Source organism: Cebus imitator, unplaced genomic scaffold (genome assembly GCF_001604975.1).
Source record: "Cebus imitator isolate Cc_AM_T3 unplaced genomic scaffold, Cebus_imitator-1.0 Scaffold38, whole genome shotgun sequence".
In the NCBI taxonomy this organism is placed as follows: Eukaryota; Metazoa; Chordata; class Mammalia; order Primates; family Cebidae; genus Cebus; species Cebus imitator.
In genome coordinates, this window is record NW_016107353.1 from 6,742,455 (window position 1) to 6,748,177 (window position 5,723).

The 5,723-nt window shown below is 43.5% G+C and overlaps 1 pseudogene; it reads left to right on the forward strand.

Annotated features, from left to right (window-relative positions):
* Positions 1-209: 209 nt before the first annotated feature.
* On the forward strand, positions 210-1,156 carry LOC108301960 (annotated as a pseudogene).
* The last annotated feature ends 4,567 nt before the right edge of the window (positions 1,157-5,723 follow it).

A 5,723-nucleotide genomic window follows, 5' to 3' on the forward strand; every position in this document is an offset into this window, starting at 1 on the left:
GGCCCGGGCCAGGGTCCTCCAGGGAGCGCAGGGCGGAGGAGGGGAGGCCGCCCCGCTGCGGCCGGCGGGGACCTGATTCCGGCGCGCGCAGCGGGCGCCTCGTGCGGAGGCGGCCGGAGGCTTGGGGACCGGCAGGCGGCGCGACCTCGGAAGCACACTTGTCAGAGTTACCGGTCAGCCGGGAGGGCGCCGCCGGGGTCTGAGGTGGACGCCGCGAGCCTGCACGTTGCTCCGGGACCCTGGGGTTGCGCCCAGAAAAATCATTTTTCTTCTCTGGGAGGTGAACATGTATAGCATTGATTTCCCGGGTCTGGTCACATGGCAAAAGATGCCTGTCTAACTGAAGCCAACAGCGAACTCAAGGTCTTCATAGACCAGAACCGTAGTCCCTCAAAGGTGTGGGTGTCCCTTATAGCCGTTCATCCCTCCACCCTCGACCCCCTCAGGAAGCAGCTCTTGCCGAAAACCTCAGGGCAGTCCGATGCCAACACTGGTGCGCCCCAGAGACCCGCAGCGTCACACGCCCTCCTGGGAGGAGGCCCACGCACCGCCAGCGCTCACCTTGCCTCTCAGATCCAGCCTTCCGACTCCTCTCCTTGGTCTGCGGGGAAGCGGAACAGGAAAGGAGAGAAGAATGGCAAGGGCCTGCGCCATTTCTTTACGAAGGTCTGCGAGCCGGTGCAGAGGAAAGAGACCACTTCCTACAACCAGGTGATGGACGAGCCGGTCGCGGCCTTCGGGCTGCGGACAACCACATCTTACCAAACGAGTCGGCTTGCGACCGGAAGAACGTAAGACGGCGCATCTAGGATGCCTTCCACGTCCGTGCTGATGGCCATGAACGTCATCTCCAAGGAGGAGATCAAGTGTGTTGGTCTGCCTACCGACTCGGCTCAGGAATGTCAGAACTTAGAGGTGGAAAGACAGAGGAGACTTGAAAGAATCAAAGTCTCAACTTCAAGAACTTACTCTATAGCAAATTGCCTTCAAGAACCTGGTGAAGAGAAACCCGCAAGGAGAGCAGCAGGCCAGCGGGCCGCTGCCGCCCAACTCGGTCATCCACCTGCCGTTCATCATCATTAGGGAAAAGAAACTTTGTTTTTTAAATGTGGGTTTTCTGTTTCCTTTTGGCCTACTCCTAAGAAGATACTGGTAAGCTGTTACATTTAGATATCCACCTCGGATAAGCAAGGATTGTTTCCCATAGGATTAGGAAGCGCCGTGGATGCGTGTTTTGATACCAGTGTGCTGAGGCAGAGCGTTTATTTACTTTTTAGGATTTTGTGTTTTCATGTTCTGTTTCTCTTTAAGTGCAGAGTTCATTTTTGCCCCTTAACAGTTTTTGCTGAGTTTGCTGAAGAAATTGTATTTCATCCACATCCATGAAAATAAAACGCCCTCCTATTGTGGATGGTGAGCACCGAATGCCGTTTATTTGCAGTAAAATTGGATGGCTCCCACGTCGGCGGGTAGCGAGACTCTGCGGAGTTTTCCATTTGTTCAGTGGTACGGTGTTCAGAGCCCCAAGCAAACAGCAGAATTTGACTTTCTAAACAATAAACACCATCAACCTTTCTGACTTTATTTTCCCTTATCTTGACTGTTGTGATTCCATGAAGTTTATACACTCTTGTCTCTTCCTATTTTGCGGCAACAAATTGCAAAGTGCTTTTGTTTGTTTTTGTTTGGTTTTGTTAAAGTTTATTGCCACACTGCTGTGGCTATGGAGACTGTCTGGAAGGCTTGGAATGGTTTATTGCTTATGGTAAAATTTGCCTGATTTCTTACAGGCAGCATTTGGAAACCTTTTATTATATAGTTGTTTATATACTTATAAATCTATCATTTAAAGACATGTACTGAAACAAATGTTGTATTTGTTTGATAAGCATCTTCCTGTAATCTATTATAAAATTGAAATTACAGAGAATGTTTTAACAATTTTTTTTTTTTTTTTTTTTTTTTTTTAGACGGAGTTTCGCTCTTATTACCCAGGCTGGAGTGCAATGGCGCGATCTCGGCTCACCGCAACCTCCGCCTCCTGGGTTCAGGCAATTCTCCTGCCTCAGCCTCCTGAGTAGCTGGGATTACAGGCACGCACCACCATGCCCAGCTAATTTTTTGTAGTTTTAGTGGAGACGGGGTTTCACCATGTTGGCCAGGATGGTCTCGATCTCTTGACCTCGTGATCCACCCGCCTCGGCCTCCCAAAGTGCTGGGATTACAGGCTTGAGCCACCGCGCCCGGCGTTTTAACAATTTTTTAACTCAAAATTTGTCACAATTTTTTTTTATATAACAAGTAAAAGGAATTTAAGGACAGGCAGTCTCTTTTAAAATTTATTCACAAAACCCATTAACTGCATGGTTGCTGTTAGCTGCCTATTCTAAAATGAGTCTTTTTATTGAAACAAAATTAAACTTTTCTGTAATGTTTTATGGAATATAAAGCGATTTTAATTGTTTAACTTGTTTAACTTGACACTGTTAGTTCTTATTAATAAAATGCAAATGAGCATTAAAATAAATAAACATAGAGAATCCAGAAATAAATTCACAAATACACAGTTAACTCATTTTCAACAAAGGCATCAATAACATACATAGGGAAAAGGATAGTCTCTTAAATGAATAGTACTGGGAAAACTAGATATCCTTAGGCAGAAGAATGAAATTAGACTCCTATTTCTTGCCATATAAAAAATCAAATCAAAATGATTAAGGATGTAAATTTAAGTCCAAAAACTATGGAACTACTAGAAGAAAACACTGGAGAAACACTCCAGAATATTGTTCTGGACACAGATTTCTAAAGTAAGACCTCAAAAACACAGGCAACAAAACCAAAACTTGACAAATGGAATCACATCAAGAAAAAAGCTTCTGCACAGGAAAGAAACAATCAACAAAGCCAATTTCAACTACTTTAAACATTGACAAGGGTTTGAGAAGCCATTTCTACAAAAATGATGTATAAATGTCCAAGAAGCACCTGAAAATATGTTCAGCATCATTGCTCACAAGGTAGATGCAAATCAAAACCAGAATTCACAAAAGTTTATTTTTAATTTGAGGAACTCCAATAATCCATTTACAGTTTGCTGCTCAACATGTGCTGGCACTGTTCTATGAACAGTCATGAGCAGTCGGCACTGGACACTACTGTTTACCCCTAGACACTGCCCATCATGACCAGTTGAAGCCAGACATAATGGGTCAAAACCAGGAGAAACTATCTTAAAAGCTAGTCTAAACTGGCTGAGATCAGCTTCCACCAGTTGTGACTGGCCCCAGCCTATTTATACCAGTTCTTTCTGGTCTGGGCTATTTCCAACTGATTTAGATGGGTTTTAACTGGCCACAAATGATTTAGACTGACTATAACTAGCTACAATCTGTCTGGGCTGGTTTCTTCTGGCCACAATTAGTTTGGATTGGTTATGACCGACCATGACAGGTTTAGACAGGTTGAACATGGAACAACTGGTTTAGGCTGGTTTTTACAAGCCACAGTTAATTTTGGCCATTTCTGACTGGTCATGGTCTGTTACAAATGGTTTAGATCAGTTTTGACTGTCCCAAACCAGTTTTGACCTGTTATGACTAGCCACAACTAGTTTAGACTGGTTTTAATTAGTAAAACTGGTTTAGGACAATTTTCAGTGGCCACAGTTTGTTTCTGTGGCCAGTAAGTTCAAACCAGTTCTGACTGGCTACGGACAATGTAAGCTGGTTGTGACTGGTCACAACTTACTTTACTGGGCACAACTGTTTTAGACCACCTATTCCCAGCCTCAATCAGTTTTGACTCATTACTCACTTTGGGCAGCCACAATTGGTTTATGCCTATTCTGACTGGTCATGGCTGATGCTGACCAGTTAAGACTGGCTTCAACCAGTTTAGGCTGCCTCTGATCGGCTGCAATTTGTTTTGACTGATTTTGACCTGCCAAAACTAGCCTAAACCAGTTATGATTGGCTGTGACTGGTTTAAACCCTGCCTAGACCAGCCACAACCAGTTTTGGTGAGTTTCAATCAGTCATTGATGATTCTAACCAATTTCAACTGGCCACCACTGCTTTAGACCACTTTTGACCAGCTGCAAAATATTCATGCTGGTTTCAGCTAGGCTCAACTGTGACTTGTCACAACCAGTTTATACTGGTTCTGACGGTCATGGCAGGCTTTTACCATTTTGACTGGTTATAACTAGCCACAAATGGTTTTGACCAGTTCTGACTGGCTGCAACTGTTTTAAGCCAATATCAACTGGCCCACAACACCAGTTTCTAATGGTTATTAAAAGGCATGACCAATTTAGAGTGGTTTGAACTGGGCACAACTGATTTAGGCTGGTTCTGATCCATTACTTCCTGTTCCAATTTGTTTTGACCAATTTTAATGGGCCACAGCTGATTTACACTGGCTATGGCTGAACCTAACTTGTTTCAACTGGCTATAGTCAGTCTATGCTGGTTCTGACTAGTCATGGATGGTCCTGATCAATTTGGAGTAGTTTCAACTGATTGCAGTTTAAATAGGCCCTGATGGGCCCAACTAGTTTTGGCCAGTTTTGACTGGCCATAGCTGGTTTGGACTGGCCCCTTCAAAATTTGATCTAGAAAAGACCCATGCTTGTTAATTATTCATTAGTGTGATTGCTTTTATCTCAGACATTTGGGCTTTAAGCCCAGTTGGAAGTCTTCCCTTTTTACCCTCAAGGACCTTTCTAGTGCTAGCGATGGGATGGAGAAGAGAGGTGCTCTGGGACTCTGAATTATACCTCCCTGGATGGGTTTCTCAAGGCGTGGTGTGAGGACCCTGAGCATCAAAATCACCCAACACACTGATTAAACAAGCAGCCGGACTGCTTCTCCCCCTAAACACTACTGAATAGGACTTGTTGGCGTGAGCACAGAAATCTATCATTTACTAAAGCCTCCTGATGATACTGAAGCCTGACAAGGTCTGTAAACTTCTTATCCTGGGACCATCAATGTAAATACTGTGCTTGCCTAGCTCTTTAACTTCCTCCTTAGTCACCCAGCCCTATTTCCACATTTTCTAAATACGAAATTGTCCCAGAGCCATTGTGTGGTTTACTAAAGATCATACAATTGGTTAGCACAAATGAGAGCATTGGAAAAAAGCAAGGTTTCAGATTCCAAAACCAGGATTTTGCACCGCAAACTGAGTTTAGGGAGAGTGACATAAACTAAGAGAGTATTTATAATAAAATGACTGCTGAAACTTCCTAACCACAGAACCACATCTTTCAAACATGCTTCGAAATATAATTTAGCACATCTCCAAATGATCGGAATTCTAAGACCTCACATGGAGACTTCAGGCAGGTATTCTAACTTTCTATGGAGTTTTAAGAAACTTTACAAAATCTTTTCATTTCCTACTACTAATCCTGATTGAGCACATCACATCAGGGCTAAATCTCTGAGACTCTTGATGTTAGAAACTCCTTTACTTTTATCTGTGTGATAGTATTTAGTCGGGAGAGTGGAATTTGAATGTGATCAAGACTGGAAAAAGAAGCAACATGAGCTGCCTAGGTAAAGAAGTCAAGATTATGGACTTCAAATTTCCTGAAAGAGATTGTTTGAGGCCAGGATGAACCGCAGGAGTAGGAAAAGATTTTGGAAACAAAGATTATGGCAGTTGTGACTACAAAGGTCATGCCTATGAAGATTTCTGATGGGGATGACCTA